The sequence below is a fragment of the Canis lupus genome, chromosome 22 (genome assembly GCF_003254725.2).
Source record: "Canis lupus dingo isolate Sandy chromosome 22, ASM325472v2, whole genome shotgun sequence".
Taxonomy (NCBI): domain Eukaryota; kingdom Metazoa; phylum Chordata; class Mammalia; order Carnivora; family Canidae; genus Canis; species Canis lupus.
The window spans coordinates 42,652,571-42,676,239 of record NC_064264.1 but is presented as its reverse complement, the minus strand read 5'-3'; the positions used below and the strand labels follow the sequence as shown (position 1 = coordinate 42,676,239).

Below are 23,669 nucleotides of genomic sequence, written 5' to 3'. Positions count from 1 at the left end.
AACTAAAGTTCTCTTTCTTCTAGTTTGTATGTAAGAATATGAAAACAGTGCCCTTCAAAGTTGTGGTATTAGTACATGTGCAAATTATAGTACATTATAATGACAATAAAAACAGTACACATTTCTCTCATTTTGAAATGTACAGTTTGTACCAATTAATATGACCCTCACTATTTTTGGTTTCCAATAGAGCAAAACTCACATTCATCTACCATTAATTAAACCAATGCTTAAGAAAGGCAATTGCATGAACAAACAAATTCAGTTGTTACCTGTATGGAATACATACTATTCCTACTTAAATAATGTTTTCAGGAATTGCAAAAACAAAACAACCCAAACTTTATACTTGTTCATTGCTGGTTATTTAATGTGAGAACTAAGTGGCCACAAGAGTTTATCTGCCCAAGTATAAGCCTCGTGAGTTCAAAGGAGCCCGCCTCTGCCTTCTGAACAGTGAGTGACTAAATATTATGCACTTATGCACATTTCATGACTTTACTGAATGAATCTGCCCCCCTTAGTTTGACGTTTTCATGTGTCCTGCATTAATTTGATCGGAATTCTTTTACTATTTTTTAAACAGCAGTCAACCTTTTAACTTCAACTTAATTGCTAGATTTTTATGTTATTTTCAAAGTGGAAAATATCACTATCTGATGGAATAGTACCAACAAACACCTTTAAAACTGGGTCATAACTTCCCAACTAACATTATGTATGGACCACTGTATCATGTACTATTTGACTTTCAATAAATCTCCAATGTCTGTTTTACTTCTTTTCATTTTCTTTTCTGTGATTAAAATGTGAGCTGGATATCTTTAAAGTTTAATGTTATCACCAAATTAATTATCTAATCAAGAGTTAATTATTTTCCTGATTGTTTTCCTGTAACTTCTGATATTATAATATCTTAAATATTAACATCTTCAGATTAGGTGAATTTTAATACTACATATCAAATATTCTCCAGAATGATTAATCATCTGTGTCATCTTGACCAAGTTTTTATTTTATTTAAAAGATTTTATTTATTTATTCATAGAGACAGAGAGAGAGAGGCAGAGGGAGAAGCAGGCTCCATGCAGGGAGCCGGATGTGGGACTCGATCCCGGGACTCCAGGATTACACCTCAGGCTGCAGGCGGCACCAAACCGCTGTGCCACCGGGGCTGCCCTTGACCAGGTTTTTAAATCACTCTGACACTTTCTTTCCTTATTATGTAAAAGGAGGGGAAAGCATAACTGTGTTATAATGTTATTGATAGGGTTAACCGAGATAACTTAGGTGAAGTGTTCTGTACAATTCTTAGTTGACAAAATCTCTCAATAAATAGATGTTATTATTCTTCCCCATTGAAAAAATAGTCATCTTAGTTCCTGATCTATTAGTTACATCTTTGATATAATTACGGTAATAAATCTACTCTTCTAAATTGAACAACTATCCAGAGCTAAAACCTTTTGCTCCCTCTGTATGCATAGTATGGTTTCTTCATATGATCTAGCATTTATGCAGCCATCATTTTTGTTTTTTTGTTTGTTTGTTTTTTGAGTAAAAGAAAAAATAAGCATTATCTCAACTCAGTGTAGGGACAGGAGAGTCTAAGTTGCCCGAGGTCATGAGCTAAAAGTTAATTTTTAAAAGGAAAGAGTACTTCTCTCTGAACATAATGAGCACTTAGAGCAAGAACTAGAGACTAATTATCATCAGCTTTTTAAGATGCAACGTGTAGACACTCCGCTAATGATAAAGCCTCATAATTGATAATTATCTTTGATTAACGAGTAGGAAATTCTTCTAGGGGCTTTGAGCGCTGTGTACCATTGTCATAATTGATCTTTAATTCTTCCATCTAAAGATTCCTTTTATCATATGTTTAATCTTTGCTATTTATAAATAAGGTCCGTGCATAGGCCTTATTAACTCTCTCTAGATGTGATATTACCTTACAAATGTCTTTGCAATTCAATTAGCATTCAGCCTAATTCTTTATATATGCATATGAAAAGTACAAGCAGTTCATGCTCCTAGGCAGAGGAGAAAAGTGGTCTGACCACTTTTGAATTCTCTTGATCCAGATTTTGTGAAAAGAGGGAATGATTATCTCTCTGGATGTGTCTGGGGACACTTTACCGTAATTGCCAACCTTCTCCTGGAGGAGAATTGTATTCTGATCCTCTCTACCTTTGGGGGAAGAAATACTCCATCTGATCTGTTTCCTATCATCCTAGTTTTTCCTCACTCTCTTTTCTCTGCCCATAGTCTCAAATCATCTTGTGCGTGCTCTTCTGATGTTCTTAAATCACCCTTGTCCAATTGTCCACCCTTGTCACCAATCACCCTGGTAGCCAATTTTATGCGTATAACCGCTGAACCTGACATTGCTGGCCTGGATCTCTGTGGAGTCTAGAACCTCTCTGGCGTTCCTGGTGGTGTGCTGTCTTCCTTCTGGCTCTCCAGTATATCTCTATTCTTTTTTTTTTTTTTAATATTTTACTTATTCATGAGAGACACAGAGAGAGGCAGAGACATAGGCAGAGGGAGAAGCAGGATCCATGCAGGGAACCCCATGTGGGACTCGATCCCAGGACTCCAGGATCACAACCTGAGTCAAAGGCAGGCGCTCAACCACTGAGCCACTCAGGTGCCCTATCTCTATTCTTTTGCCTGTTTCTCTCCTTTCTTCTACCTCCTATTGGTAAGTATCTCCCAAAGCTTCCACCTTAGGACTTCCTCTTCTTTTCCTACATATTCCTAGCAGAATGTCCTGGGTTGAACAGGGTCCTCGAAAATTCCATGCAGAACCTCAGAATGTGTCTTTATTTGAAAATAGGGTCTCCGGGGCACCTGGTGGCTGGCTCCATGGTTGAGTATCTGCCTTCAGCTCAGGGCGTGATCCCAGTGTCCTGGCATTGAGTCCCACATCTCACAGGGAGCCTGCTTCTCCCTCTGCCTAGGTCTCTGCCTCTCTCTCTGTATCTCTCATGAATAAATAAAGAAAATCTTTAAAAAAATAAAATAGAGTCTCCACAGATGTCGTTGATTAAAGCTCTTGAAATTATCTTGGTTTTAGGGTGAGCCCTATACCCAGTCAGTGACGCCTTTCTAAAAGAGGAAAGGTCACAGAGACAGAGGAAAGGACCATGTGAGCAGAGGGATGGAGCCTGGAGTGATACAGCTGCAACCCAGGGAAGACTAGCGCTCGAAGCTGGGAGACGGACATGGAAGGGTTTCTCCCTTGGAGCCTCCACGAGAAACCAGGCCAGCTGACATCATGATTGCAGACTTCTGGCCTCTAGTACACTGAGAGAAAGGGAAAAGAAAAGAAACCTGCTGTGTGAAGCTCCAGAGTCTGTGTCTATTGTGGTCACCGGTTAAGAAGTGCTAGAGAATGAGTGCACGGAGGAAGCATCTCCCGGTCTCCTACCAATGGGGGTGATCCCAGCCTGGTGCACCAAGTGCTCACAGGGCTTGTCCTCTCATCTGCCTCCTCTGCTTTCTAATTTGGCTATGCTACCATTATCTCAAGTTCTCCTTTTACTAAAAGGATTTTCTCGTCTTCTCCCCAGTTCACACTCTTCCTTCATCCACTGATTTCCCTATTAAATTCACAAACACAAGACTCTGAAGTCTGTTCTTTTTATTAATAAAAATCCTCTTGCTAGCCCAGAATGTTTTGTATCCTTTCTCTCCTAATGCCTCCCTGTGATATAAATTATAAGACTTGCCAGTGTCTCCCCTATTTCTCATATTCATCTTTTTCATTCCAGCTGCCCCACCTTTTCTCATTAAATTACCAATTGATTGCATTATTTACCAGAGGAGACTCATCACCTACAGCCCCTTGCTGTTTTAAATCATCTTCCATCCTGAGCCCACATCAGTCAGTTTGTGGCAGGCTTCTACTCTATTCAAGAAAATAACTAATTTGGGTGCCTGGATGGCTCAGTCAGGTAAGCATCTGCCTTTGGCTCAGGTGATGATCCCAGGGTCCTGGGATCCAGCCCACATTGGGATCTCTGCTTGGCCATGGGGAGCTTCCTTCTCTCTCTTCTCTGCCTGCCTCTCCACCTGCTTGTGCTCTCTCTCTGTCAAATAAATAAAATATTAAAAAAGAAAGAAAATTACTAATTGATGGCAAAGCAGACTCTAACATCTACTGAAGTATAACTCAGGGAATACCTGGATCATGTTAACTTGAAGTACTAGAATACAGATTTCTGGACCTTACCCAAATGGACTCTTGGTTTGGGATCCAGAGTAATTACCATAAAATGTTTATGCAAGCTTGATATTTAGACAAAGTGAATATCCTTTACTTTGCTGTAAATCCACTCTCCTTCCTACATGGACCCTCTGTTTCTGTCAGAGGGAGAGAAATCCATCACTCCCCCTCAAAATATACCTTGTTTGTTTCTACTCATAAGCATTAGTTAAACCTAAAATCATCTTTTCCCTTCTTTCTCTTTAAAAGCTCAAGTTTCTTATTCATTAGGAAGACTTTTCCAGCCACATCACTCAAATTATTCTTGCCACCACTAGATTTCTATAGCATGCTATTGTGCCAATGATTACTTGCTGATCAATTACATATCATTATTTAGGCGATCCTGCAGTTATGCATTGTTTCCCTAAGAAAATCTTAAGCTGCTCCACACTGTTCACAGGATCTAGGAACTCAGTAAATGTGTGCTGAATCAATGCATGCAATTCTAGATGTCATATCTTAAGTCTAACCAATTATTATAGGAGACTTAGATGTATCCTGCCTCATTAGAAAAACTAATGAGAGTGGATGCTTATATTCCTATTCATTCTACTCAAGTATGATCATGAAGCCTGGCTCGTGATAATTTAATAATGATAACACGTCTGATATTTGCTCTTCATTAATTTGAGAGTAGACCACTAGAATGAAACCACCAATTTTAAGTCACAATGTCTATCGGTCTAATAGCCATCGAATTAGCCTCAATACCACAAAACATGGTTAGGAATATAAAATAATTATGTTTATGAAAGTATAATTTTAAAACTAAAACCATACCAGTGCTCATTACTCACTTTCATATGTAAATCATTCCATTCACTCTGGCAAATAACTATTGAGCATAACATGTACTATGCAAATCAAAATACTGATTACTTGGTCCATGGCATATTAACCATGGAAATCAAACATAGAACGCTCTCTGTTGCTCTTTATGAGGAGGAAACATAAATATTCTGCAGAAAAATACCTATAATACACAGGTTGTATCAGCCTGCTTTATCTCTTTGAATCCAAATAAATGTAAATAATCACAAATAATATGTCAAGAAGTTTTATCTACCATCATAAAACAACATATTTTTAAACTCTGCCTTGGCTTTCACTAATTAGTTTATGCCTCTCCCAGGAGAAAAAAAAATTTACATTCCAAATTTCAGAATTCAAAACACATTCCCTGCACTCTCCATTCTTTATTCTCACTTCTCAGATGTTACATAGAGAAAAACTGGAGAAATGATCATACTAGATCTCCAATACCACCCTCTCCACACATGTGACACAGTGAATGTTCCCCCAAAATCCAAAAAAGCACCACCTAAACCATTCACTTGGACCAAACCTACTGACTTCTTTATCAATACTCAGTGTGCCCTGAATCATCCCATTGATTCACTGAAACATCAAAGCACCTATATGCCAGGCTCTATTCCAAGTATAAAACTAGAGATAAAGAGCTGAATCACATGCAGTCCTCACCCTCAAAAAATTTGCAATTCAGAAAGATAGACATGCACATAAACAAATAGGGACCATAAGAAACTATAGATGTCCTGATCAAAGTGTACAAATAAAAGCTCCCATAGCTTCACAAAGCTCAAGAAGCAAGTTGTTTTCATTGTGTAATTGCTTGACAAGTGTCCTTCTGAATATTTCAAAGTGCAATTTGATCAAATAGAATTTTTAAAATAAAGTACAAATATTTTCTTGTGAGAATATTGAGAATCATAGGACTTAGGTAGTACAGACACATACTGTTATTTTTACTCACTCATAGCACTAATGAAAATAATGTATATATCACTTCATCGATGTGATGGCATATCATCCAGTCAACAAAAATGGCACTCTAAAGGTGTCAAATAACTAGAGGAACTTTGGATAGAAAAATTAACATTGAAAATATATAAAGAATATATTTGCAGCTGTAGTAAAAATTGCCTAGAAAAATGGGTGATAAAATATAATAACTAGTTATTTCTGGTTTATTACTTCCCTTTTTATCATGTCAAGTGTTTTCTAAATTTACAGATGTAATCGGAAAATAAATATTTTTTAAAAGATTTTATTTATTTATTCATGAGAGATACAGAGAGAGAGAGAGAGAGAGAGAGAGAGAGGCAGAGACACAGGCAGAGGGAGAAGCAGGCTCCATGCAGGGAGCCTGACGTGGGACTCCATTCCAGGTCTCCAGGATCACACCCCAGGCTGAAGGTGGCACTAAACTACTGAGCCACCCGGGCTGCCTGGAAAATAAATATTTTATTTAAATAAACTCCACACTGTCCTAAAAAAAGAATCTACATTCCCCAACACTTGATGAAGGAAAGGAAGTACACTAAAAGTTTAGTGGAAGAAAAAGTGTTGAAAGGAAAGCTAGCGCTCACCTCACATTCTTATCACAAGAGATTCTCAGATATTTAATGGGAGCTTTTATTACTGCTCATTTTGCAGCTCAGTAAATTTTTATGAAATGTATATCTTTATATCCAAATTAATTAATGTGCCTTACTACAATTTCAGGAGCTTATATGTATTAGGCCAGTAGTTAAATTGAAGCACTCCAGACCCTCTATATTATTATTATTATTATTATTATTATTATTATTATTAATTTTGAGGTAGGCTCCATACCCAGCTTAGAGTCCAATTCAAGACTTGAACTCAGGACCCTGAGATGAAGACCTGAGCTGATATCAAGAGTCAGATGCTTCACCAACTGGGCCACACCGGCATCCCAGCCCTTTACACTATTAAAAATGTCCTCAACCTTGCTTGCTGCCCTTCTTCCCTGTAGCTTCCCCTGCTACCGTGCCCCTGGCTCCTGTCCTCATGGCCTCAGCACTCCCCTCCACACCAGCAGTCGTTGGACTGGCAGCCAGAGAGGTGGCCGAGTGCAAGCAAAACCAAGTCACTCTGAAGAGTCAATGGTGGAAGTATAAGCAGTAAATCTAAACGACTATCTTAAAAGAGCCAAAGGAACCAAAGGATCTGTTACTAACATCTTTGTGCTGTTCGTACGCTTATTTGGACAATGCTTTAAATAAAATTAAAAATTGCTATATTGTTTTATTTTTATTTGACCAGAAAATGCTCAGAAGGATTTCTCTGCAGTATTTTGTGTGGTTTCTTAGAAAATCACTTAAAATCACGTTAATAAAAACAGAGCCAGATAATGAGGAGGGAGAGTTATTGGCCTCTAGATCTGACCAAAATTTCCCTTCATCTTTAATATTGTTACCTTGAAACAGTCACCAAGGCTCTCAGAGCTTTCAGTTTCTCTAGAGGGACTCAACTAAATGGTCTCTTATATCTCTTCCAGCTATGAAATTCTATATATTTTTAAAAAATGTTACTGGGTTTAAAGAAGGCCTCTTGAAAAATAATAAACAAAAATATTTAAACTGGAAAAATTTTTAATTGCTCAAATGAATTAAGACATTATTTCCACTACGTAGATTTGAAAAAAAATATGTATAGTTTTTTACCTTCATATTTTACAAATATACAAAGCTGTACCAAAATATATATAGAGCAAAACAAAATTGACAATCTTAGTAATAAAACAGAAAATAAGTCTAGCTCTGCAATATAATGACAGTGGGTGGTTTTGCACATAACGGGTAGTTCAGGAATGAAAATAATTTCACATAATGCAAAAGCCAAGACTATCTTATTATTATAGTTAACAGGATTGCTATTAGCAGTACCTTTTTTTTTTTTTTTTTTTTTTTTTTTTACCATCTACTATGTGTCAGGGTCTGGATATTTCACCTCATTTTTAATTTAATCCACATTATAGCCTTTAGGTACAATTATAATTCCAGATGAAAATAATCAAGGCTCAGAGAGGTTAAGTAACTTGATGAGGTGACAAAGCCAGTGAGTGGCAGAACCAGATCTGGAACACAGGTGTGTCTGGTCTGCCTGTGCTCTTAGCCATTGCCCTAACATTCACTCTGCTCATTAAATGCCTCAGTGACACACCAGTGTCCATTTCCTAACCTCCCACACTGGGTCCTTCCTGAGGGGACCCCCAACCTTCCACTGTTCCCTGTTGTATGTACTTCATTTGAGCGAAATGGAATAACTTCCTTTTCCCATCATTGTGTTTTTGACTACGTTATTTGCTCCCAGACCTGTATGCCCAGTCCCTAAACAGGTCTTAGATTATACTCATTGATCATGAAACCAGTTTGCCTTGTATGGAAGCAATGAGCCCCACCTCGATTCTCCTACTACATATCTGCTCCACTTCTAGCACTTATCACTTCGTTATTGGTGATATCTGGATTTATCATTGAAACAGGATTTATCATTTCCACTAGAAGGGAGTCCTTATGTACAGAATCAAGGAAGAGTTTACTTTTGTATTCTCAAAGCATCTAGCACAAGGGGAATGTGATTGGTGCAGAATATTGGCCAGAAAGTTTAAAAATGAGTATTTTAAGTCCTGGTGACACGCTTTGGAACTTCAAGCTGCTCTAGCTGAGGATCGCTTAAGAGAGAAACATTTAAGAAGGAAACACACACATATTTACACAACAACATATACATACACACTCTTAAATAAATTAGGTAAAATAGTAGAAATATGGAAAGCTGATATTATTTGTTGGTTTTAGCTAATTTTCACTGAAGCATAAAGAAAGAGAATCACCTTGGTTCATGGAAGCCTAGGACTTCCTTTATTTTACCTTTCCAATTCTCATAAGAACTGTTGATGCCCTGGATAAAAGAGTGGATGTAACTCACTTCAATATTTTCATTCTTAGTTACCTCTCTGGCTAATCTGCAAAACTCAAAAACTGCCGCGGTGTCTTGCACAGTAAAAACAGCTATGCTGATTTTAATTAGAAGCAGAAAACATGGATCAAATAAACTTTCATTGTGCACACAGAACTTGTCTGCCCTCGCAGGCTATGCAGTTCTGTTGCGTGGAGCTCTAAAGCCAACTATTTATGGCTCATAACAAAATGTTTGCCATCAAACAATGTCTTGGCTCTGTTTTCTGCTTACAATATGTCTGTTCATCCTTAGCTGCCTGCCTGTTTCACTTCCCTAGAAACCTCTACAAGAACTGAATCCATCAGCAGCTTTCCACTCCTCCAAATAATAATCTGTCATCGTTAAGAAAAAGAAGACCATCTTATCCAAGGGCCCCAGTTTCACTACCTTTCATCACAACATTTCAGACTGAATCACTGTCATCTTATTGGATTATGTCATTGAGATTTCTTTCTCTTTTAGCATCCACATGCATGCATATAATCAATCATTATATCATCGATTCTCCTTTAGGAAATTTTCTGGGATTTGCTCTTCATCGTTCTTACCACCTTCAGCCTCATCTAAGCTGTGACTGCGCATAGCCCATCCATTCTGCAGAGACCTCTGCAAGCTATTGTGTAAAAGTTAGTCCCTTCAAAGAACATGGTAGTTAACTACAAAAGAGATCCAAATGTATAATAAAGTTAGTCAGAAGATCCCACATCAGGCACACAATAAGTATTTATTAAATGTGGGGATATAATCTATTCATAAATATTTTAATGGATAGAGAAAATACAAATACAGTATATTCTTACTGTACAATTTCATCTTAAATTATGCCACATGGTATCTTTTATGTTTCTAGCTCCTAACTTACTCTACATTCTTATTGCCCAGAAATAGTTCTAACAGGTGTGGCCACAGATGGTAAATACTTATCAATTGAAATATCCAAGATATCAACCAATACACAAATACTTTTCTAGTAGGTGTTTTTGGAATTGTTACCAATTTACTGGCTTTCATTTCCTTTTCCTCCCTAGATCATTATTCCCAGATTAGACTCTAGCAGATGGTAGAGATGACTCTTTTTTTTTGGATGCCCTAAATATTTTTTAAACTTCAATTTACAGTTGAGGAGGTAATAAACATTCTTGACTACCTTGAAAAGCATGTGTGTTTAAGTAGCAGGTCAAGTTTATTTAGCAAGATCCAGAACCAATGTACTATTCTCAAACTTTTTCAATTGCTTCATTTTCTCTAAGTGATACCAATATAACAACCATAATCCTAGCACACCATAATCACACAGTAGACATGCTGTGTAGATGTATAGGACAATTGCACTTGCAAAGTTGAATTTTCAACTTCCTTAGCAACAGAATAGATCCTATATAATAAAGAATAAACAGCACAGGGGAGGAATAAGAAAATCTTCTATTTGGTTTGAAGATATATTTTCCAAAATGCTGTCCAGAGCCATGACTCTCAGTCACTGCTTCCTCAACACTTTCCTTGTGAAATATTCAGCCAGAAATATTCAGCCAGAAATATTCAGAAGATCCTATCTGATGATCTAAAGAAAACTAACCTAGACCTTTATTTTATTGACTTATCTGTGTCAGTAGGAGGCACCCTCCAGTGAAATTCCTCATTCTCCAATAAAAAATAGAGATCTAGTGTCAAGTTACTTTGTTAAATGTTATAGGGTTGATAAGAGAACACCAATATATATTACAAGATTGAAGTATTGAACTAAGACATACACATGTTGATGTTTATTGTGTGTTAGATGTCTATTATTAATGTATCTTGTTAATCTCCACCAGAACTCATGGGCCAGGTATTATAATTTTCTGCAGCTTTTTTAAAAAAAATTTTAAGATTTTATTTATTTATTTGAGAGAGAGAGCGCACACAGAGGGAGAGGGAGAAGGGTGGGGGAGAAGCAGACTCCCTGCTGAGCAGAGAGCCTGACTTGGGGCTTGATCCCAGGACCCTGGGATCATGACCTGAGCTAAAGGCAGACGCTTAACCTACTAAGCAATCCAGGTGCCCCGTTTCTGCAGTTTTTAGATGTCAACTGAAGCACAAAGAGTATATAATTGGTCTGAGATCACACGACCAATTAGTGATGGAGCCAGGACTCAAATCTGGGTTTGACTCCAGAGGCCATGCTCTTCACAATCCAGGTGATAATAGCAGCCTGTGAAGGGAAACACAATGGAGTTTGAGTAGACTGCAAATGCCAGCTAACAGAATGTGTCAAGCTAAAATCTGGAAATATGGAAGGGGAGAACCAAAAATCACAGTGACACTTGGGCAAAATGTTATAAATAACCCGTCTAAAATGTTAAGGGACCAATGGCTCTGGAGAAATCCAAAAATCCTTTGATAATGCTGTCTCTAGAAGTGTCAGTAACACAAACTCATATACTGCTAGCTAAACCGTGTGCTTCATTCCCACCCCAGCAAAATTGTAAGCTAAGTCTCCTGGATGATTTTCTGTAGGAAAAAAAGCTCCAATCTTAGGACCAAAATTAATGCAAAAATGATATTTTCCTTACAGAACTTCATTTACAAATACTCATTTCTACCTGATACTAATAGCTTGCATAGCATCTGAAATAGAAGGGCTACCCTCAGTTACGTTAGACCTGAACTCACCAATATAATAGCCTCTAGCCTTATGCAGCTGTTGAGCTCTCGAAATGCTACTAGCCCAAACTACGATGTACTCTAAGTATAAAATTTACATTGGGCGATGAAGGAAAAAAAAAAGCATGCAAAATATCTCATAGTAACTTTTATGCTAATCATATGTTGAAATGTATTTTGGATATAGTCGATTAAATAAAATATATTATTAATATTAATTTCATTCATTTTTATTCTTTTTAAAAATGTGGCTGCCAGAAAATTTAAAATTACATATACAGCCTATATTATATTTCTAGTAGAATGCCTTTGATCTTTTAAGTGTGCTTAGTAAATATACTAATATGTATTCACATTGTATTACATAATCTGAATCATATACTAGGATTAAAACTTTTCTTTTGAATTCATATCTGATAAAAGTTTTAGTTTCTGATTAAATGCATAACATTTACTCAAATACATTTTTGTTTTCAAATTCTGCATTGAACAGTGAAAAGAGAGTTATCTTACTTTGGTGCCACACTTACAAGACAGTTGCAAGGCATTGGAGCCACCAACTGTTCAAAAGTGGCAATACCCAGCTAATTCAAACCTTCACAGAACATGAAATAAACATCTGTGGAAAACACAAGTCTATGAAGGAAAAAAATGTTTTAAGTAATACATAAATAAAATATATGATTTTTATTTTAAACTACTGTGGTTCATTCACCCAGCAAAAATATAGTGGCTCACATTTCCCAAATTCTATTGGGAAAATAAATGGAAATCGTTCAAGAAAAAAATACTGATAAGCATACAGAAAACTATGCAGATTAAAAGATTTCAAATAAATATTGATAAGTCACATAGAATTAAGCTGTTGAAAATTTTAATTGTCAGGAGTCAGTAAATAACAATATATCTTTTTCTGTAACAGAATAAAGCAGATTATATATATTTTTAAAAACACACTTATGAGTTTGAGAATATTTTTAGAATTTTAAAAATTTAGCTGTAACTCTGGAATAGTATGAATACTTTGGTTCTTCAGGGCCTTCTTGCATGCCAGAGTGTGGGTAATGAAAGTTATCACAATTATCAGTTTTCCTGAGGACAGATGCCCTCATTCTATGGCCCCTGAGGCCTGATGGACCCTCTTGGCTCCCACCAGAGTTCTGGAGAACCCGCACTGGTTTGGTGGAAAGTTTTCCAGGCTTGCTTGATCTGATGAATAAGGATGTCCATGTCTTCTGCCTGAGGCTAAATAACAGAGGCAAACAGTCAATTTAGCAAACTTAAACCTTCAAATCCCCAAGCCTAGGGCATAGGTCCAACCACGGAATCTCAGTCCATCCAGTTTGTCTTCTTTGGTGTTTAACAAGCCCATCAAGGATACCACCACAGCCCTGGGGAGTCTTCTACAAAGAAGGGCCAGCCATGACTCTTACCTGTGATGCTTGTGGCCAAAGAGAACTCTGAAAATCTCCAGTGTCATCCACACAATGAATATAATACTGCCAAACACTAATCTTATTTTTTTACTAGCAAAATAATCTTAGAAATTTGGAAAAAAAGTATCCCAGTCATATGCTTGGGTATGAATGTGATGTATTTGTACTGGTGAGCCTGGTTTCATCATTTGAGTAGAGAAACACGGAAACTGGAAACTTAAGCTCTTCTTCAAGGCATACCTATCTTTAGGCAAACTGAGTAATTTTGATGTTTAAAGGAATTTTCTGTGATTTTAACAATATTGTATGATCTCTTTTGCTTTGTAGACTCAGTCTTCTTAGAAATTTAGTGTTTTAGGTTTTCTAATTCTGCCCTGAATTATATGATAGATAAATCTTCCCTCAGAAAGTTTCTTAGAGGTATCAGCTTCTTGGTAAAGATCTCTATTTAAATGCATTTAGTATGTTTAAAACTAGACACCATTTCAAAGTTTTATTCTGACTCATTGTCTTTTAAATGTGTGTATTTGAAACCGTCTCACTTGAAAATGTGTGGTTTATGGTGTAATTTGACATTAAGGATTATTAGAAAAAATTACTCTAGATGTTTATGGGTAACAAACGTGAAAGCTTTGTAACTTATAACATTTGCCATCAATACACTTTCAGACAGAAAACCAATAAAGTATTAAAGTGTATGTTGCAGGAAAAATAGATAACCACTCTGTTTAGTGTTATATAGAAACGGGAGAGATATGATTTCTACCCTAATGGAAATTATACACTAATTGTGCAAGACTGACATGAGAATGAAAATTACAGAGTAAGAGTGGGTGTTCAACTATGTAATGAATGGCAACGGGTTCAAAGAAGTCTTAAAAAAAAGAAAAGAAAAGAAGTCTTGATGCAGCAGGAAAGTTGAAGAGAAGGAACCTGTGAGAGCTTTAAAGAATAAATATAACTGGACAAATAGAAGAGGGAGAGAAAGATGTTTCAGGAAGTGGTAATAAAATAAATGAAGATAGAAAAATAGTAATTTATTTGTCTGTGAAATAGTGAAGACAAGAAGTGAAAATAAAATAACATGTATGCATATATATATAGTATTTATCTTTCAAAGTACCTGATTTAAAACCATCATCCTCAGGGATCCCTGGGTGGTTCAGCAGTTTAGCACCTGCCTTCAGTCCAGGCCATGATCCTGGAGTCCCAGGATCAAGTCCCATGTAGGGCTCCCTGCATGGAGCCTGCTTCTCCCTCTGCCTGTGTCTCTGCCTCTCTCTCTCTGTGTCTCTCATGAATAAATAAATAAAATTTAAAAAAAAAAAAAACATTGTCCTCAAGACCAGTTATTAGATAATGCTATTAAAATGATTTAGTCAAATTTAGTCATCACTCTGTATATATCTACTTAAGCATAATCACAATAAGTTCTAATACCAATATTTATTTGGATAAATTTAAATTTAATTAATTATTGTTATTTTTCCTTCAACTTATAATAGAATGAAACCAGGCAGCTCCTGGTTTTTGTACATGGCATTCACAGATATCATCAAAAAAGAATTACCAATTTGGTATCATTATCTACAAATTAATGATTTTGCCAAAGAAAATTCAACTAGAAAAAACATCCTGCTACTCCAAGCAGAGATAAGCACATGTAGTTGGAACTCATCTGGTTTTGTGGGTGAGTGAAGAAGTGCCAAACATCACCAGGATGCAAGATCATAGCTTTCTACATTGGCATGTTTGAGATCAGTTGACAACTAAAATGGGGACTTGAATTGCTACCTTTCAAGAGGTTTTGTCATAACAAGGCATATAATATATAATTGCTGATTTTCCAAAAGACAAGTCTTCACATACTTAAATGAACCTTTTGTAGAAGCTTTACTATTAGGAGGATATAACCAACCCAAATTCCAGTTCAGTTTGACAGGAAAGAGTTGACTCATGAATTGGGTCACTTGGCCATTATTTTCAGCCACAAGAATAAGGTAAAATCTTTGATTGGAGGCCTTGACATGACATTGTAGAAACTGATGGAAAAAAACCCTCTTATTGTTAGGTATAAGTTGCCACTCTGGAAAGAGATACTGAAAGCAGACAACCTTTTAGATGGTCTAGTGCTAGAGAAAATTCTGCAGGCTATGGATGAAAATAACAGAGTCCTAAAATTTTCACTCTAAACAAATATACAGACACAAATTTTTCAATATTTGAAAAAATGTAAGGAAGATATAATTCTTTATAAATGTTGCTTTGTCATCTATGTGAAGAAAATCAAATTCTAATATAGTTAATTGTGCTAATGTGTAAATATGGGAAATCCTTGTATTTCATTACATTTCAAAGGATACAAGACTCATAAAGACTAAGAAGCATTGTTTTACAGACATACTATAGATAATGAGGCTTATTTTGGTTCCTCTTCAAATATAATACAGGTGTTGGCCAAAACTGTGTTGCAAGAGACAACTCAAACTACTTAAGTAAAAATTGAAGTTTAATTGCCTTAATAAATGATATTTTTCATGGGAAAGCTGGATCTGGGATTAGAATGATATAGTGAAGTAAGCTCAGTTGTGCTCAATTGCTCTCACTCTCTCTGTCTTTCCACACTGTAGAAAAACTGGCCACCCACAGATTAGTAATCCCAACAGAAAGCTGGATCTATGAAAGTAGAGTTCCATGGACTCGGGTCAAACACTGCAAGGAAATGGAATTCTCTTATCAGTAATAGAATAGTAGAAGTGGAGATCTATCCATTGTCTATCTCAGAAAAACACACCCTTTACACCCTTTACCCTATTGGTATAAACTGAGTATGTTGAACAAGCATAAGGATTCTGATCACAGGGACAATTAAGTTTTGCCCCTTACCTCAGCTTCAAAACTTACTCAGTTCAGGTCATCTCCCTTGCCTTGAAAGAATATTTGGACAGGTCCATTATTTTTGTGGTCACTCACTTACAAAAAAAATAAAAATTCTTTAGTTACTGCTGGTAATAAACACAATTTCAGTTTAAAAATTAGATACCTGGTATAAAATATTAAACAAGATCTTAAACTTGATTTAGCATTGACTATTCTTTTTTCCCAAGCTTGAATATGCTATCTCTGGACACCTGCCATGGGGAAGAGAGGAGGGAGGGAGGAAGAGGGAACAAGGGTTGCATCCTTCTGTCCTCTGATCCCACACTTTCTCTCTTCAGAGATTCTTTAACACACTATCTCTCTCTGACATTGCCCTTGTTCCAGTTAGGCAGATGACGCTCTTTTTCATATGATCTTCTACCATTTTGTTCCGTACCCTTAGGAACAAGGGTATGTATGTTCGTCTTCATTTTGGTTCTGCTGAGATTTTCTGGCCCTTATTGGACACGATTTACGATTTATGACATCCAGCACATGTCCCACCTCTGGCTCATCCTTGTGTATTTGTTATCATAACATAACCTAGACTCTCCTGATTAACACACACACCAACAAATCTCTCCAACAAAATCTCTTGACCAAATTCTTCTTTGTTACACCCTGACTCCTTTTTATATTCCTTAACTAACAGGTTTTTAGAGATGGTTCCTTTCTAATTCTGCATATGTAAGCTTCATGTGGGCAGAACATTTTAACTGTTTTGTTGACTGCTTCATCCCCAGCACCCAGAATAACCAGTGGCACATAATCAGCATTCTATCTTGAATAAATCAGTATGAAGTTGGAGACTGTCAATTAGGTAACTGATGTTGATCACTGGTGCCTTTGTCAAAAGAGAGACAGGAAAGATCCAGTTATAACATCATATTAGACATGCACAAACAATTCCCACATTTCCTCTACCTAATATAGTAAATACAATTATCCCACTCACAACTGAAAATGCACTTACACTTCCCCAGAGGCAGAGAACACAAAATCAAATCCAGCTATTGTGTAAAATGGTATGTCTAGGAGCTCTTAAGAAGCATACTCCTCTTAGTCCATGGTGCTTTGTCATGTCTGGCAACATTTGACTAAATTATAAGTTTAATCACCCTATGTTTTGGTTATCTATTGTTGAGTCACAAACCATGCCAAATCATCATGGTTCGAAACAATGACATTTATTTTGTTCATCATTCTGCAATTCGGGAAGGGGTTGGTGGGAGCATGTCATCTCTGCTCCTTGAAAGCTGAAAAGGCTTGAAGGCTGATGGCTGGCATCACTGAAGACTCAATTACTAACATTTGGTTGATACTGACTCTCAGCTGAAATGGTAGCCAGGATACACATAGATTCTTCAGAAGGGTACTTAGTTTCCTCAAAGTATGGTGAGTTGGTTCCAAGGGTGAGTATCAAGTGAACCAGCAGCAGTTGTATCCTTTTTATGTGCTGCCTCAAAAATCACAGTGTCACTTTTTTCCCAGAAAATTTGTCACAGGCTTTCCCAGAATCAAAGAGAGAAAACATAGACACCCCTAGCCCCCAACACATCTCAATGAACATGTGTCAACATTGCACCATAATAAAAGCTTGAAAGTTGGGATACATATCACTGTGATCATCTTTGGAAAACACACTCTTCTATACCCTAGAATATCAACTACGACAATGAAGACAAGCACAATTTCCACATTTGGTAAAAGAGCAAAAATGAAACAACAAAGTGGTCCCACACCTTACACTATGTCTTGTGGCCAGGAACAGTGAGGCCCACCCTCCTGAGTATTGTTCCTCGGATTGCCAGTCTTGCAACCACCCATTGGCTCTGCCTCCACCACAGTCTTACCTGAAAGGAATTTAGGGGATAAGTCTCTATCTTTTAACAGCTCTCTTTTTGTTAGCAGTGGTTCTGAAGCTCTGAGAAAACACAATCATCACAGTATTTTCAGGATCTAGGCTTCTCTCAAATTACCTAAAATCTGAGTTGCTGGTCAATTACATTTCTCTTACTTTCACCAGTTAAAATGCTAGTCCATGGCCTGCTTACCTTCAGATATGCTTATTACCCTCTTGTTCTTCTCAAACTTCGTGAGCTCTTTCCCGTGTTTCCATGTGATCTGCCTTTTGATAGAAGGAAGAAACCAGACTATTTCTCACTGTGCCTTGTGTGGCATCTCTGGCTGCACTTCCTTCATAATTCCATTCCCTGGAATTCAATGACACTTCATTCTTTCTTTATTTTCCTGGTGTAGGGAGATGGTATGCCCTGCTTTTGCTCATCTCTGGGTTGACATATCATTCATTTCACATCTCACAACAATTCAATTATCTAACTAATTCCACTGTTAAATATCCTTTTTTAAATTCTTAAAAGTACTTTAGTATTATTTTAAACTATTGTTATTCTATTTAAGTTATAGCAACTGAATCTACTAATTTTTACAAATTGAATCAAGTCTGGAGTGTTCTCTAAATTGTAACTTCTCTCATTTTAAGGTTTATTAAAATAGGCTGATTTATTAAATTAGCTATTCATGTACAGAGAAAAGTGTTTACTGAACATTTATTACTGGTGATAGATTTTATAAATCATTCAATTCTTACAATTCAATAAAGTTGGAAGATCACTCTGCTCTTATAGTGAAAAAACTGAGACTCAGATAAGTTAATTAAGTAGCTTATCCAGTGTCTGACTCTTTATTTCTTTCCACTACATCACACTATGCATTGCCTATTTTATTTTTTATCATTGGTCTTTATCCTGCTTCGAAAACTACCATTTGATATTTAGTAATAAATTTTGTTTTAGTGAGCACCTCCAAATCAGATTTGTGTTTTTCATAAATGCCTTTTCATCTATACTTAGATAAATCAAAGCTTTTGGTTGAGAATTAATACTGTAGGAATCCAATTAATAATCAAACATGGAGGAGGAGTTAGGGTGTTTCAGGATTAGTGAACACAACCAAATCACCAATGATTACTTAAAATTTTCAATATTTGCATACTAGTCTTACAGAGCCCCCAAAATACATTTAATTTGTAGGAAAAAAACCATCATGAATAAACTAGTATTAGTACTGAAATAAATCTGTTATTTGCTTACACAGGTTTGACATTAGTTAGAAAATCATACTGAATTAACACAATGTCCTTATGAACATAAACCATATTGTCAGCTACTATAGTGTCACAAAAATATTTCACCATAAAGTGATGGTTTAGTTGAAGCTACATTTGCATTGAGAATGATGAACAGCATCCAAGCTTATTTGGTGTCACCTTGAAACCTGTTTGAAAGCTGAGGAATACACATCTTTTATGTATATTTTATTTCATGTAGACTAATTTAGTGACAATTTTAGTTTTCCTGAATTCCTTTTGGGGAAAGAAAAAATGTCTTGAGTGTGAAGATACAAGCCAAAGAAATGTGTCAAGTGAAAGTGACAAAAGCCTCTGTGGTAGGCAGGATTATAAGATCTTCCCAATATTCTGTCTCTGGTGTACACATCCTGCAAGGTCTCCAAGACTGCAAATTTAATGTGGTTTATTCCTGTGATTAGGTTATGGCATATGACACTATTAACCTTGAGATGAAGAGATTACCTTGGTAGGCCTGATCCAATCATCGGAGCCTTTTAAAAGTAGAGGTTTCTATGGCTGTTCACAGAGGAGAAAGTGGAGAGATTGGAAGGGCAGTTCTCCATTGCTGAGATGGGGTGCCAGGCAGAAATTCATGCTCAGGAACTGAGCAGCCTGTACGAGTTTAGTACTGCTCTCTGCAGGTGGTTGAGTGTCTACCTTTGACCCAGGGCATGATCCCAGAGTTCCGGGATCAAGTCCCACATCCAGCTCCCTGCATGGAGACTGCTTCTCCCTCTGCCTATGTCTCTGCCTCACTCTCTTGGTTTCTCTTATGAATAAACAAATAAAATCTTAAAAAAAAAAAAAAAAAAAAGAACTGTTCTCAACTGACAGCAGGCAAGCAGGGATGTGAGTCCTACAATAGCAAAGCAATGAGTTCTGTCAATAACCAAGGATGAGCTAGGAAGAAGGACTCGAACTCCACATGAGAACATGACTAGCTAAAGCTCTGATTTTAGTCTGAGTAGAATCCAGCCATGCTGTGCCTGGACTTCTGACCTAGAGGAATGTGAGCTAATAAATGGATGTTGTTATTACTGCTAAATTTGTGGTGATCTGTTACACAGCAATAGAAGAGGAATACATCTCCAAAGGTGGCCTGAACAGATCCCTTTCAATACTCTGGGAAAGCATGGGGTTGATGGAACACACAGGGACTTTTGTGCATAGACTTGGCCCACATGGTCATGTTAGGACTCACTGCTCTACTCTGAACAACTGGAGTGGGATCATGCAGTATGCAGGTTTCATTACTCAGCTTTAGTCCAAAAGCATGTACAAAAAAAAAAAAAAAGGCATGTACAGTGTCCCAGCTTACCAAGCACATTTTGATCTAAGGCTTGCACAAGACTGAAGCTTTACTCCAGCAAATATTTTGGTCCATAACCACATAGATATTGGATAGAAAAATACTGTCGTAAATACTTGGTCTCCAATCTGAATTCACTGCTCTTACTATAGACTAATGTCATAGTCATTGAAAAGGGTGAATTTTGTAAAACAATCTTTCTTATTATTTATTACCCAATAAATGGAATTTGAATTTTTGAGAGTTCTTGCTTGCAAATTATCAAGTTACAGATATGCAAAAACATAATCTCCCAAACCTAAAATGTTGTTCAGTCATGATGACAACTACTTTCTTACCACAAAGATACTTGTGAAGTATGTTATTCAATTGTTTTGAACAAATTAAAGCATTCCTGAAAAGTCAGACCCATCAAAAATATTTTTTAAATAACATATTTGCCACTGAACATAGTAAATTTTAGAGACTCAATTCATTGTTGGCTCTTGCCATTTATCTTTATCTCTTTAACTATGGTGAATGTGAAGCCAGAGCAACTTATTTAGATAGTGAAGTTAACCTTATCAATAACAATATATGTCGCATAGTGTTTCAAGTTGTACTCCAGTATAAAACGTGTTCTAAGTTTTATTGGTTTGTTCAATAGCTGAAAAAAGAGACATACTCAGTATTACCACTAATATTGGGTGGTCAGGGTATGGACACACTTTTGCCACAATGAGATTTTTTTTTTTTTCCACAATGAGATTTTTAAGTATAGTAGACTTCTGTATTTACTTAGGCCCCAAATACTGGAAGAATATTATATACTGCAATGCTACATCAATTATTAACCAAAGTGTAGTATGTGGGTTATGTGAGATGACTTTAGATAGCAAACTTAAGTATATTTCTTACTTAAGTAGACAGAAAATAATATTATGTGTTGAGTGTAATATTTATGGTAGGCAAAACCATAATGCTGGTTTGGGAAAATTAAACATATTTAAGTAGAAATGGAATGAAGTGAAGTAAAATGATTAGGTAAATATTGCTTTAAGTGTTATATAGATATGCCAAAAATTGTGAGAGTGGTTAAAAATGATTAAAAGTTGGGAAACACTGCACTGTTTCTAAACTTTTTACCTCTATTTGATTTCTAGTTCTAAAATTAATTGTGTTCCTTTACTTTTCCAAACATATTTTCAAAGGCATCAAGTTAATATCAGCAATTAAATTTAAGGAATTGAAAGCATTTTTTGATTACTTGAATATTTTACTGAATGATTCATAAGCTATATTTTCTTATATAAGGTTCTGGATCTGAACTTCTCTGATTGCTATGATGTGTTAAAATCCAATCAGAATAATCTATTTATGAGGTAAATTATAAAATCATAAATAAATTACAAAATTATTTATGTATGAAACTCTTCTTCATATAAGAGTTTAAGTTTTGAAATAAGTATATTTTAATTTAGTTAGTAAAATAGTTGACCATCAACAATCATCACTTCTATTGCTTATATTGTATGTTTTTTAGTGTTTATATATATTAAAGGATTTTCATATGTGTTTATATTTAGTTGCTATAGATCATGTAGCAACTGAAATTAATATCTACACTTTGATTAGTATTTGTGGTTTGATAATAGAAAATACTGATATGCTTTACTAATTCAACATTCGTGTCCAGTATAAAACTGATCTATGTCACTTAGTGCTTTTGACGATGAGTAAAAATACTATTTGGTTATGAGATATTTTGCACACCTAAAAAATAAATTAGAATTCTCCCATTCTATGTGTAGAGCCCTCCATATTTTCTGAGTCTTCCCCAGATTATCAGCAATGAAAATGCATAATGTTTTCTATTGTGGTCTGCCTCATTTAGTGTTAGTTACTACAGTTGTTGCCTCTGTCTATATCTCACTGTGTGATTGACACCAAAAACAATCTTGGGTTGGAGAAACAGATTCTTCTTATTTAGGTGCACCCTGGAATGCGTTATAATTACATACTCAAGGGAACTTATGCTGAACACAATTTTACATTTACATTATGGACTCTGCCTGCAGGCAGTGACAGTAAAGAATAATGAGATGAAGCCAAAGATTTCTGCAAACTCTTCTCTGCAAAAAATGGGGGGAGGGTAGACTCAAGGGAAAGAAATATTGTAGAAGTTCTATGTCAGATAGAGGAAAAATAACATAATTTGAAAGGAATGTGAAAAGACTGTGTTAGGGAATAGACCTAAGTTGACACAACATAGAGACCAATAATGCATTAGCTCACAAAAACAAAACAAGGAAAATAATTTTGTTTTTCTTTCAAATATCAGTCCAGAGGCAAGTAGGCAATGCAGGGTGAGCAGGAGACTCCTCTGGACTACATATTCAAAACTAGCTCACCAGACTGTGTTTAGTCAAGACCCACGCAAAAAAAGAAAGAGGAGCATACACCTAATTATGTCAAGAACAAGACTGGGAAGTCACATGTACATCTTCCCTTTACATCCCATTGTCAAGAACCTGGCCTTACTGATCTACAAAGGAGATTGGAAAAATATAGTCTCTGGCTGGGCAAGGAATCACCAAAAACTCCAGGAGTTTTATTATTAAAAGGAAAATGGGCAAAGAATATTGGAAAATAGAAGCCCTGCCTTTGGCCTCTAGTGCCCAAGTATCCATCCACATGCACCAATCATCCCATACAGAAAGTACAGGTCTACCCAAGGAATGCAGCTAAAAGTTCATCTATTTACAGTTCCCATTCCAAAATCTAGGATCTCCTAGTGATGTTTATGTCTGCCCATCTGATCTGGAAGTGGATCTGAAGGACTAGTAATTTACTATCATATAGACAAGTTACTTGCACTTCCATACATCCCAACACAAAATGAATTATTGCACTATTAGGTATTTACTCAAAGGACACAAAAATACATATTCAAAGGGGCACATGCACCCTGATGTTTATAGCAGCATTATCAAAATATGCAAATGTGGAAAGAACCCAAATGACCATCAACTGATGAATGGACAAAGAAGATGTGGTATATTTATACAATAGAATATTGCTCAACCATCAAAAAGGATGAAATCTTGCCATTTGCAATGACATGGGTAGAGCTAGAGAGTATTATGCTAAACATAAGTCAGTCAGAAA

General features: G+C 36.2%; 1 long non-coding RNA gene across 1 annotated transcript; it reads right to left on the bottom strand.

The window, feature by feature from the left end:
- Positions 1–12,564: 12,564 nt before the first annotated feature.
- Positions 12,565–20,501, bottom strand: LOC112656009 (uncharacterized). The gene is made up of 3 exons (XR_004808246.2): positions 17,916–20,501; positions 14,267–16,115; positions 12,565–12,952 (listed from the first exon to the last, which is right to left on the bottom strand). It is a non-coding gene; the product is annotated as an uncharacterized LOC112656009 (long non-coding RNA).
- Between the last annotated feature and the right edge of the window lie 3,168 nt (positions 20,502–23,669).